We start from the raw sequence: 13135 nt of genomic DNA on the forward strand, positions 1-13135 counted from the left end.
CCTGTCTTAAGAAACTGGGAGAAACTGGTCCTGCAGATGGACAAGAGCCAAGGAGCAACTGAGTCTGTGCAAAGACAAGAGGTCAACTAGCGGTGACGAGGAAGAGTCATCAATCTTCATGCCCACGACCTCCCGTGCTGCCCAGCGCTGAATAAACATACCTACTTTACAATCTCACTGATTGTGGAGTCCCTTTTCCGCAAGTCACTAGCAGCGGTTTCTTCCGCAGAGGTTTTCCCAGAGCCGCTTCAAAGCTTCCCTCGCGGAGCTGGGGCGTCGCAGGGGGTCGTCAAAGCACGCACGCGCACACACACGCACGCGCACACACACACACACAGGCGTTGTTGTCCAAACAGAAAGTATTTACAACAAATTCGACAAGCGGTTTTCCTCTGCCAGCAGCAAATGCCTGAGGGCCCCTACAGCTTCACAAATCATAGCACAAAGAGCCTAAAGTTCCTCTAAAATTTAGGGAAATGATTCAAAATAGATCTGCTAGGGGAAAACGATCACTGGCGGCAGGGTGCACAATACACGCGAGTCTCAGCTCTCCTCCGCAGGGTCAGTGCCCACGCCCAAGTGCGACGCTGATGGCACCCGAACATTTGCTGTAGCAGGCAGCAGAGCCAGCAGCTCAGGGGAGCAATTTTAAAAACCAGGAGGCACTTAAACCAACCCTTAATTGACCCAGTTACTGCAGGAGAGTCCCGACTACTCGCCCTGGAGTCCTACTGTCACCAGCAAAAAGCACCAACCAAAGCTTGGGGGAACTTTGGTACAGCACAAGAGAAGGGAGTGGGGGTAGCGTAGCCGTATCGCAGAGCTGCTGCTTTTCACACCATTTTATCATCCCTGATAATTGAAAGTAAGGCCGGGTGGGCTGACCCCACCACCACCACTCCTGGCAGCATGTTTGGTCCACACCGCTAGAATAATTGTTTTGCTCCCTCCCGCCCCTACAGCTTCATCATCTGAAAAGATTACAGTCAAAACAATGGCATACACAAATAAAAGTCAAGAGTTGACATAGTAACTCCGGGATTTGGGTATCAACTGTCCGAGAAATCAGAACACCCAGGCTTCACAATGTGCCCAACATCGAGCTGTGCCAAGGGGGGCGGAAGGAAGAAGCTTTCCGTTTAAGCCTTCAGAGCATCGCTCCATCACTACGTCAATTCACAGCCACCACAGCGTGCCGATGGACATCTTTCTGTGCCAAAAGAAACAAGTGCTTTGTCCTCTTGATATCAAAGGTAGCCACCTATAGTTACGGAACCATGCACAAGACCTTAACTCTGACCAGCAGGAAAACTTAGGACAACTGAGTGCAGATCCTGCCAATTTCTACCAGTTCCAACTGTGCTTTAAGTCTCATTGCAAAGCCTCAGTTAGAAAAAGGATCACCTCGGGGTATCCAACAAGAAGAAGAGTTGTTTTTTTTTTGTTTTGTTTTTTTTTTTTAATATACCATAGGACTATGCAGTTCAATCATCAATCATCTTGGAAAGCTCAAGGAGGAGGTCATCCTCATCCTTCCCTGGGTCCAAGTCGAGCTCGGCTTCCAGTATGCCGTCTGAGAGTTCCCAAAGTAGCGTCTCTAAATCCTCGTCTACAGATACGGGCGCGTTGCCTGTGGAACTCAGCCGGCGTGTCCTTGCGTCTTCTAGCTGGGAAGAAGCTGAAGTCGAGCTTGAGAACTCCATTGGCTCCACAGATTCTGCCTGGCTTCCAAGATGTGCTTCAGGTCTTGGCAGAGCAAGGAAGAGAACAATCAGTATATGCCATTTCTTAACGGGAAATCCCTTTTCTGCAAACCGGCTCTTAAAACCGTAGCCAACCCCTCCTGCACTTCAATCTTACCCAGGGATTGTTATTCAATTAACCCAGGGCGACATTTAGAGCCCAATATATTAGCAGGTACATTTTTCAGTTTGGGGGTTTCTCTGTGAAGCCAGAGCACCTGGAGTCTAGCAAAGATGGTTCAATTGTTGTAGCAAGAGGCACTTTGCCACCTTGCTTAATTTTCCTGTAAAAATGTTAAGAAGTCTCCATCTGCAAATATCTGTTTGCTAAGTTAGTCATTTTTCCCACGGCACACTCAGCAGAGTTTGCTCCCCACTACAGGAAGCTGATCTGCAGCCATCACTTCCCTCTGCTCTCCCTGCACTCTTGTCACCTTGTATGTTTGTTCGGGTGGCATTCTTGAGGACCAAAAGGCAGAGGACACTACTCATCATTTATCACCTCACGAGGAAGTAGGAGAACTTCACCTCATCCTCATTTAGGTATTCAGACAGAGCAAGAAGTCACTGGAAAGCTGTACCGACTTGCAGCATTTAAAGAAAGTAAGTCTAATTAAGCATTCCTGCTAGCTGCTAGAAAGTCATTTCACGTGACTTATTCCTCTGATGGATTTGGGCTTTAATTATCTCAGAACCCTCCTTTTTTCCCCACGTGTGACAGAACTTATGTTTCACTGGGGATATACACCGATTGAGAAAAAGAACAAGTTGTGGTCATCACCTGTTTTGGGGATTTTCTTCAAGTCTGGTGGCTGGGACATGCTCCAGCGTGGCTGGAACAGCCTAGAAAGCAGCAAAACAGCATTTAGGACTCATGGGTAAAAGATTCCTTACTAGCTTTTTCCTCCATGCTGCTTCTCCTCTGGCATTGCGGAGCCTTAGCCAAAATACAAAACCAAGGTGCTCCTGAAGAAAGTTAATATTCACTTGGAGGTTACTAATGATCTTGTGTCTTTTAAGAACACAGCATTAATGGACAAAATCCTCCACACCAGAGAAATCACAGAATCACAGAGGACTAAGTAAATAGTGCCATTAATCTAATAAATATGGAAGGGTACTACAAGAATTCTGTAGGCAGCTACTGGATTTAAAAGGAAACAGAAAGCCTGTAGAACTTTTGAGTTTTCCATCTTTTCTCCTAGAGGAGGGTGTAAATTTTACAAGGGATCCATTTCTGCATTAGCCCCTGTCCTTACCATAGCTGCTTTTTTGGCTGGAGGTCCCATTGTGTCAGCGTCAGAGGCAGTCCGTGGCTTCACAGCTGCTACAGCAGAGGGAAAACTGCCAGGTGCCTTACGTTTCAGTGCCTTCTTCTTGGGGGAAGCGACTTTCCCATCCCAAGGCTTCGCAAACATGTTAAAGTTGGCTAGAGTAAAAGGAAGAGAGAACTGATACAGTCTTGCTCTGCCTCATGAAAAATCCACGTTCTCTTCCTCATTTCCACGGCCCGTCTACACAGTTAACTGTATTTGGCCAGCAGAATTACACTGCCATTGCCTGGATTCTCAGCAATATCTTCCACATAGTAAACTCCGTCTACCAACAATCCATACAAAGGAACAAAGGAACTGAATAGCTACAGTAAATCATAATCCAGGACGAGGGAAACTCAGACACAGAGCGATCCCAAGTGCAAGCAATACTCTAAGACGTTGTATGAAGTCTAGTAAGATTCACAAATGTTGACAGCTTTTGTATTTAAAGTCTTGCTCCCTCTAGGAAAGGAAAAGCAGCAGGTATAGTAAGACAAGAGAGTGTATGCAACTGTTGTACCAGCTTCCTCTCCCCTGCAGTGATGTCCCACAAAATCTATTAAGTTGTTCTACAAAATCCAAATTTGTAGAGTCATATTCTAGTCTCCCATTCCTGACCTAACATCTGGCTGGCAGGAGAAGAAACGAAAGAAAGCTCAGTACTTGTTTTCTTTGTGTGTTTATTTCCTCGTGTCCCATGAGACAGAGAGAAAGGCTACAATGTGCAGTGCATGCAGCCTTTAAGCCCTCCTTATCTCCCTCACACAATCTCATTTTACAAAGTTGATATAATCTTAACAACGAGGCCTTTGATCCTCTGTCATTTTTGACAGAAACTGGCCCCCCACATTAAGACGCTGAAGCATGCTTTACAAACACATACACGTGTCAAGTTAAGCAACACATGCCAAAGAGGAAGGTGAACTTGAACTCAACGCAGGGAGGACTTCATACCATAAACAGATGGCAGAAAAAAACAGAATACCAAAATTAGACTAAAAAGCCCCTCAATGTGTTAATTTTCTAGTGGGAAATACAGAATACCATCACGTAATTAACGAAAACAGACATGGTTGCATGTTCTGGCCCTTCTTTGCCTTTGAACTTTGCAGCCTTAAACTCTTTTATCCTCTGCATTGAAGGAAAAAGCAAAGCAGATCCTGAGCAAACGGAACTTGCTCAATATGGGAAGCACCTCACCGGGGCAGGTATTAAAGCATCTTATTACCTGATAGCTTTGTGTTCCATAACGATTTCTGCCCGGCTGGGGCAGGTCCAGGTTGTGCTGGGGGAGCTGGCACATTTTCTCCACTCTGCTGCATCCGCAGAGCTTTCTCGCGCTTTATTTCTTCCAGGGTTTTAACACGCACTTCTCCTTCTGGCTTGGCTTTACCTGCCGGCTCCTTCGACTGCACTTTGCTGGGCCCGGAAAGAGTGAGCACGCTCTGCTTCTTGGGCTCACCCTCAATTTTTGCCCCTGCGCTGGGATCTTTGGTTTTACCATGCCATTCAGCCTGGGCTTTGGCTTGACATTCTCGTCTCTGAAGAGCTTTCTCACGACGGATTTCCTCCAGTGTTTTCACATGGACCTCTCCCTTTGGCTTAGCAGCCTTCCCTGTCATCATCAAGAAATGAGAAGCGCCAACATTTAAAGAGAGTCCAACAATAGTTTAAGTCTCCAAAATTTGTCACAGTACTAAGGAAAACTAAGCCTGAGCGTTCCCAATAACGCATCTTAGGACAATAGCCTAACATTCTCCTCCTCCTCTGAGCCACTTGTTGTATTTTGAAGACCAGCCCTATCCAGAGAGAGTTGCTACACAGAAATGCTAGTTTACTTGATTACTTTTTCAGACTGCATTTCAAATTCCTGCTCCCGGCAGTGGCTCTATTCTAATTGTATATGATGGTTCACAGAAGCAGCTTAAAACCTTGACAAGGCACAAGCGGAAAATAAACACACACCTAGAGCCAGATTTCTGATAGTGGCTGTCAGAAGAGCTTCAGCACTCGAGCAAGAGGAATCAGTTCTTTGTTTTCATTTGAATTCCTTTTTAGGGCTGTATGAAAACGGTCTAAGTTCACGGAAAGGAAGAAGGAGAAAGTATATTTAATAGCCAGTTGTTACCTTTCGCAGTACTAGTCCGTTGAGAAGGTAATCCTAGCCTCTCCTTCACAGACTTGGGAACTTGAACTGCAAAACAGAAAAAGACCAAATTAGGGAGGCTGCATAAACGTCAACTTTGTGTTCACATTCAAAAACAAGGCAGGAAAGGTAACTTTGAATCCCGGTGATTAAGACCTCAGCCAACATGCAAAAAGAAACATCGCAGGAAAAGGACAAACAGAAAGCCTAACTACAAAACCCGTGAATCACATCCAGATGCCTATTTAGTAGCTGTACCTCTCTTTGGTGCTTTGTCAGCATTTCCCGGAACCTCCACCTTCTTCCCCAGCCTTTCAGCAAGGCTGCGCTTCACCGGAAGGGCGCTTACATCAGCTTCAGACAGAGAAAACAAGGAATATTTTAAGAACATTTCTTTGCAGGAAGATTTGAGAACAGTCAACCACAAGCTTCTATTTTTCAAGCATATTTTCATAAAATTGCCTTTCAGCTGCTAAATGTTTTTTTTGCCATTTCTGCAGTCAACACAGATCTCCACTGCAACGCATTTTCCTCTCATACGTCAAAAATACTCTTCAATGCAGTCATATAGAGAAGGCGGCACCTAAATAACAGCTCATAAAAAGTTCTTACCCACGGAGGCTTTCCGTTTTCCTTGTTTCTCAGCAAGATCTAGTCGAACCACAGGTTCCTCCCCTAAAACAAAAGTAAAATTTTTCTATTTCATAGAAACCAGTAGCCAATAGAAATAGTATACTGTTAGCCCATGTCCAAAAAGAACCCAGCAAGGCACTGTTTTGACAGCTAAACCACACAAACTCATATTTCAACTATAATTAACTTAGAAAAAGTATCCATAGTCTCAGTGTTTGCCTCAAATTCCAGCTGAATGTAGTCGAGAATGAATCTGAGTCTGCTTGACAGCTATACTTTGTGCAGAACAGAGCTGCATAAGCAAGCAGAATATTATTAGGTACAAATGCTGAGAAACATTCCTTTCTAAGGTGAATGTCTATGAGTAGAAGTACTTCTTCACTTCTTTCCCTTTCAAAGGAATTTGCACAACTCTAAACAATATAATTTATACACAGACTCCTATCGCACTACTGTCCACACGTGCCACTGTCAGCCTCTTTAAAGCTTCAGAAATTGCTTCTTACATAGCACTGTCCTCTAGAGCTCTTTCTTCTCGTTACTCTCCTGTTTTTCAGTTATCCCCCTATTTGCATACTGACACATTTTTTTCTTTCTCCTGCTACTGCACTTAACCTGAGCACCAAAGCTTTCCAGTACAACCAGGGACTTTCAGCATAAAAGCATGTTTTGAACAGAAGGCGGCAGCACCAGGAGGCTAACAGGGGTGAATTGCCTTCCTTCTTGCTTAACCTTCCAGTTTAGGAGTAATGAAATCAAAACAAAAGCATGAATTATTACCTTCCTCTGTAGACAGTGTCACAGTTCTCACCACTGTCCGGACATTTTCCTTTTCCGGAGCAGGAAAAATCATAGAATCGACGGGAGGAAGAGAAGATCTTGAAGGACCTTCTGCTCAGAGCAAGCAAAACATAAGGAAGTTTACCAAACAGAAAAAACTATCACGAAGAACAAAAAACTTTAATTATTCATTACTGTCAAACATACAGTGACCAGAGCATGCAAATAAGAGAGGTGACTAGTTTGCCTCTGGTTGCCCTTGGAATTCCCATCTAGAATACCAGCTGGCTGAGAATCAGGTTGCTCGATGCCCCCAGCTAAACATGGAAGTCTATCCCTCAAGCAGCTCCCAGCCACCATCACCTGCCATTCTGAAGCCAATCAAATTTCACTTCTTTGGCAAAATAGTTGGATTCACCAAAGCATAGCCAGCTACCCGGTATTACTGGAAGAGTTTTTTTTTGAAAGAAAAATCATCACACAGGATGAAGGTGAACCGGGTAAGGAAGCAGGGAATATTAACTCACCACCGTGTCTCTTAGTTTTTTCCTTCATTTTCTGCAATTTGATTTCTTCAAGTGTTTTTATTCCAAAATTCAGACCGTCCTCTGAAAACAGAAAACAGTTAATGAGACTAAGGCTTAGAGGCACTCACTGAGGATCACAGATCCTCAGGCTTCTTAGTGCTCAGGAACTTTCAGAAGTATTTAGAATAAAGCCTGTCAACACTCCTCACAAGTGAAACAACCATAGAATCAATGGCATTTTGCCCCTCCTTTCACCCTTCAGGGTAAAAACTGTAGTTTTAATTTTAATCCATTTACGTGATATTAGATCCCTCTATCGTTAGATATGGCTTTCAACAGTGGTTGCCAGGCTGCACGTGCAGCCATTTAAACTCCATGCTGTGACCCTGTTTTGTTCTCCAAAAGGAAAGAAAAGCAGTTCAACTTTCTGACCCAATGGGCACATGATGGTATCAGGGAGAAATGAGATCATGGAAATAACCGAGTCCATTCAGCACCCCTACATTCTGTTGTGTTTTTACGCCACATTGCTTTTGAGTTAATTGTCAAGTTATCCTGCCGATTTATCCTACTACAGGTGCTGGAATACCTTGTTTAGCAGTAGTAGCACTGGCTTTCCGAGTGGAAATCATCCGTAATCCATTTTGGCCTTCCTCAGCTGGTTGCTGGACGGGAGTTTTAGTTTCTTCTCCTTCCGCAGAAAGCTGGTCTGAAGGGGAAAAATCTATTCAGTTATGCATAGGCCAGATTGTTCGTGATTATGTAGCTCATGCAATGACACTTCAGTCCATGGTTCCTATAAAAAAGTTGGTTTTTTTTTGTTTTTTTTTTTTTTTTAATACAGCTACACTGACCTGATGAACTCGTAAGTAGACTACCCTAGGACAAAACATCTAGGACTCTAGATTCTCTCTGCAGCTTTAACTACTACACAACATATTACTCTTCAGACAAAAAAAAAGGAATTTCCTTCCTAGTTTCACATAGAGCTTTACACAACAGACCAGCTAAAGCCAAGAGTGGTTCTAAGCTTTCCTCCAACATTTCAGGTTCTGTCCGCTGACTGCCAGACAAAGCCACCAGTGACCTGAGCGGACTGCCTGCCCTATCGCTAGTCAGACCTCAGGTCATCTGTGATTTATACATTCATTTACAGCACAAATTCCTTCCAAGAACCAAAGACTTACACAATCATTTACAGCACAAATTCCTTCCAGGAACCAAACCATGCTCACCATCATCATCTTCATCATCATCTGCAGCATTGATTACAACTGGAGGGTGTGTAGGGCTTGGGACATTTTCCGAGTTTTCCACTTTCATCACCCGCCTTAGCTATGGAGAGGGATTGGACTGGACAGAAAGTTTGTTTTGCTGCAGTGACATCTGAGCCACTTTCAAATCATCGTCCGCGGACTCAGGCGGACTTGGCAGTGTAGCTAGAGGAAGAGGAGGATCATCAGTAATATGGCAGTTTAAAACTTTGACCACAATGCACGAAGATGGTAGCTAAGGCAGATAACCTGCACAGGCAATGAATGCAGCATCTCCTTTTGCCCATCCCGCCACTGTTTACACCGTGAACAATGACTTGCCTTCAAACAACAACACATCTCCCTGCCACCCAGCAGAAGACGAAACAACAGAAAGCAAACTGCAAGGCAAATATCACACAAAGCAGAGAGAAGCTGAGCATGAAAGCAGAAAACAAATACCAGCAGTACAGCAGCAGTACACTCGGTTTAGCTGACCACCTAGGACTGCAGACCTTTTCCTGCACTCACAAATGAACGGTTACCTGATGTCTCCTACACTATTGGCACCCACTAAGTAATATGCAAAATTAATTCTTCAATACTTAAAGAAAAAGGACCTAAACTCACTCTTGCTTGGTGGTAAGAAGACGCCATCGATGTAACGTCCCTTTGCGTGATGAAAAGCACAGTTGGCTTTCTGACAGCCTACTGGCTGCTTCTCCCAGTAGCAGGGAATCTCAGCGCGCTTTTTCTGAAGACAGAAAGAAAGACAAGCTCGTGATAACATGCACCTAAGGTTTGCAAAGAGATGCACAGTTCCAGGTCACGACAGCGATAGGGCTGTCACAATACAGTGCTGAAACATCATTCCAAAGGTCAGTTTATCACGGAAGTATAGTATTTCCGGGCATATTCACAAAGTTTGCAGAAGCTGTAACCACTATGCACGTTTAGCCTTGTCATCATTCAGTTTGAGAAGACAGGCACTCTCAGACATCAGTTTAGGGTGGGTTAAACTAATACACCCAGGATTATACTAGGATTATTCAGAGGGAAAAAGAACATCTTAAATTGCCTACGTTAACTCTATCCAGAACTACTTCTCGGAGACTTCGTTCTTCTGCACCTTTAACTTTCCCCACTGCTTCCTAGCCCAGGCAGCTAGAACAGCATTATCTGAAGGACTCCGGGACACAAGAGACCTGATAGATCATTATCAAGCCTGCTCTCAGGAGGCTAGTACAGCCTGTTTATTACCCCCCTGCTCCAGCAGCTTTTAGCAGTCTAGTTAGCGGTTATTCTGCATCTGTTGAGAAAATACTGTCGGCGTCTAATAAAAGAAAATCTTGCTAAGACATACCTAAGGCATTGATTTTATTTCCCTCTCCTTCCTCCCACCCCCTCCCCTGCTAACAGAAACCAGTGTAATTCCAAAGCAAAGGACTCTGTCCTGCAAAAGCACAATCAGCACACCTACAGCACTGAAAAATGCTTTTGTTGATTTATTTTGAGAACACATCTTTAGGCACTCACATCGATTTCCATGTGTCTGAATCGGCAGACATTCCTGAAACAACGACCCTCCTGCCACAGCGTGCAGACTGTCTCGTTCCCCAGAGCAGCTTCACAGTGGCGGAAGGAACAGTTGTCTCCCTGTAACCAAAAGGAAACCAACAAGGAAAATATAGTACAGCCTCAAAAACGTCCATGCTACTGCCTCAGGTTGCTACGATTGAATTCAGAATCTATCTGGTTATCACGTTAACCAAAGACCAGTGTGCCTCCTCCTCCTACTCTACCCCTTCCTGAAAAAAATGAAAAAAAAAAAAACAACAAAAAAACAAAGCAAAGCAAAGCAAAAGAAACCCAGCCATACCTTGGTACAGGTAGAATAGAAATAGAAGTAGCAATCGTCTCCTTGTTTAGACATGCCGACAAGTTCTGATAACAAGCTCGGGTTCTCTCCACAGGGACTTCCTCTGCTCTTGGAGAGAGCTGTCTTCACCCTTGCTTGGGCTGAAAGTCTTCCACTGGCTTGTGATCAGTGAAATCTTCTTTTTAAAAGTAACCCTAAACAAAGTACCAACAAGTGAAAAATAATGAGTAACAAGCATTTTTCCAGCTTTCTTCTGTTCATCAAATTAGTCTCTTGAGGAGAGCAATGCCTTGAAATCAGCTGTTACGGGAACTAACACAATATTAAACTAAAGTTCTGTAAAGCTGCCAGGAGCTTTGTCAGCAAGTGTTCTCTTCCACGTCCTCAATAATATGCCTTGGAGCACATCCGGAAGCCTGAAAAGGGAGTCACTTCTTCAAAAACCACCTGATCATACATGCAAGGCAATGATCAACTATGGCTACGAGTAACTTCTACAGAACGCAGTATGACGCATTAAATAGCACGTTCCAGTCACTGTGGGTCTTCGAGTTCACCTACCTGGACAACCTCAGCAAAGTTATCGATCTTCAAAGACTTCCAGTTAACTTCTCCTGGAGGCCGAACCAACACTGAATCCGTGAATTAATGATAAAGGGGTAGGAAGAATTTGCCTCCTCACTTTGCCAAGGGAGCCTCTCATCCACAATTCAAACATAGGATGTGCTTTTAAACAGCTTATAACTAATGGAGGAAGCAAGTCCATCTGAACACTCTCTCAGACTGGAGACAGCCAGGGTTAGTTAGCTCTTCAAAAAATAAAAACCAAAAAAAAAAAAACACAAAACAAAACAAAAACAAAAAAACCCAGTGCATTTAGAGATGAACTCGTGATTCAAAGTGGCTGCAAAAATGAGGCTCCATCTTCCACAGCCAGAAAATTTGACTTTTTTTTTTTTTTTTAATTCAAAATTCAGTATGTTCCAATCTCTGGTCTTCAAGATTTCTTCACCTATTAAGAAAACACTAAAACCTTTCCCCGTCTTTATTACCTGTACAGCAAAAAACACACCAGTGCACAGAAATACACAAATGTGCATACGCATACACACATATGTGTTTAGACACACACACACGAGGAGTGAGTGATAGAAAGTTAGCGAGAGCGACAGTGGAAATCAGAAGTTTTGCCTTTTTGACACAGAGAGCGCGTAAAAACTCTCTCATTTTGAGGGAACTAGAAAAAAATGGAGGATCTACCAAATATTTTGATGAGTATGCCTTCGAGGCCAATGCTTTATACCATGAGTGATCTGGGGGCCAGCACACAAATATGCATACATATGTATCACACAGTATCACAGATTTCTAGGTTGGAAGAGACCTCAAGATCATCGAGTCCAACCTCCGACCTAACACTAAGTACTCCACTAAACCATATCGCTAAGCTCTACATCTAAATGTCTTTTAAAGACCTCCAGGGATGGTGACTCCACCACCTCCCTGGGCAGCCCGTTCCAATGCTTAATAACCCTTTCGGTAAAGAAGTACTTCCTAACATCCAACCTAAAACTCCCCTGTCGCAACTTTCGCCCATTCCCCCTCGTCCTGTCACCAGGCATGTAGGAGAACAGACCAACCCCCACCTCTTTACAGCCTCCTTTAAGGTAACTGTAGAGAGCGATAAGGTCGCCCCTGAGCCTCCTCTTCTCCAGGCTGAACAAGCCCAGCTCCCTCAGCCGCTCCTCGTAAGACTTGTTCTCCAGACCCCTCACCAGCTTGGTCGCCCTTCTCTGGACTCGCTCGAGCACGTCCATGTCCTTCCTGTAGCGAGGGGCCCAAAACTGAACACAGTACTCAAGGTGCGGCCTCACCAGAGCCGAGTACAGGGGGACAATCACTTCCCTAGACCTGCTGGCCACACTGCTTCTTATACAGGCCAGGATGCTGTTGGCCTTCTTGGCCACCTGGGCACACTGCTGGCTCATATTCAGCCGACTGTCAACCAACACTCCCAGGTCCTTCTCGGCCAGGCAGCTTTCCAGCCACTCATCTCCCAGCCTGTAGCTCTGCTTGGGGTTGTTGCGCCCCAGGTGCAGGACCCGGCACTTGGCCTTGTTGATCTTCATACAGTTGACCTCAGCCCATCGCTCCAGCCTATCCAGATCAAATATGTACATGCATACAGGATAAACATATCTATACACACAAGCGTGCACAGTATATGTCGTATGGTATCCATATCGAGAACAACTCGTAGCCCTGATCAGACACGTAGAGTTGCAATCAATTAACAGCAGGAAGACAGCAGATCAAGGATACAGCAAGCTTTGAGAGGCAGGGCAATGCTCACTTTGCCAGTGGCATGGCTGCATGATACCAAGAATTTTGAATTAGTTTGATTTTTTGGAAGCAATTTGTTTTCTTTCTGCGCTGTAGCAAATACCACAGGTTTGCCATCACGTGCTGTTCCCTAATCCATATATCCATCATCATCCATTGCTGCAAGATCATGAAAGGTTAGAAAAGATGACTTAGGTCCAATTTAACAGCCAATGATTTTTCAATGACCAGAGCTGCAACAGATTTTATTTAGCCACAAGCAGGTTTTTTTTTTCTGATGTGAAGTCAGATATTTTGATTTTTTTTTTAAGACACTAAATGTCATAAAACCTGCAACCAGACCAGATAAAGTTCAAATTAGAGTGATTCTGAAGCCTTTCATTAAAATGCTGCACATTTCTGTGCAAATTATTTCTGACTCTTCTGGACAAAAGCGGATGAAATAGTTCTTACAAATTAATAATAAAAGGTTGGAACCTTTTACTCACACAAACACTAGTGAATTTTCCAGGAAGT

The 13135-nt window shown here is 44.1% G+C and overlaps 1 pseudogene across 1 annotated transcript; it reads right to left on the reverse strand.

The window, feature by feature from the left end:
- Positions 1 to 1484: 1484 nt before the first annotated feature.
- Positions 1485 to 10330, reverse strand: LOC310890484 (zinc finger CCCH domain-containing protein 11A-like; annotated as a pseudogene). The gene is made up of 13 exons: positions 10277 to 10330; positions 9934 to 10053; positions 9028 to 9151; positions 8380 to 8583; positions 7734 to 7853; positions 7145 to 7225; positions 6618 to 6728; positions 5817 to 5879; positions 5436 to 5558; positions 5187 to 5252; positions 4603 to 4673; positions 4366 to 4563; positions 1485 to 1643 (listed from the first exon to the last, which is right to left on the reverse strand). The product of its transcript is annotated as a zinc finger CCCH domain-containing protein 11A-like (transcript).
- Positions 10331 to 13135: the final 2805 nt, after the last annotated feature.

The sequence above is a fragment of the Anser anser genome, assembly GCF_964211835.1.
Source record: "Anser anser genome assembly, contig: HAP1_SCAFFOLD_73, whole genome shotgun sequence".
Taxonomy (NCBI): domain Eukaryota; kingdom Metazoa; phylum Chordata; class Aves; order Anseriformes; family Anatidae; genus Anser; species Anser anser.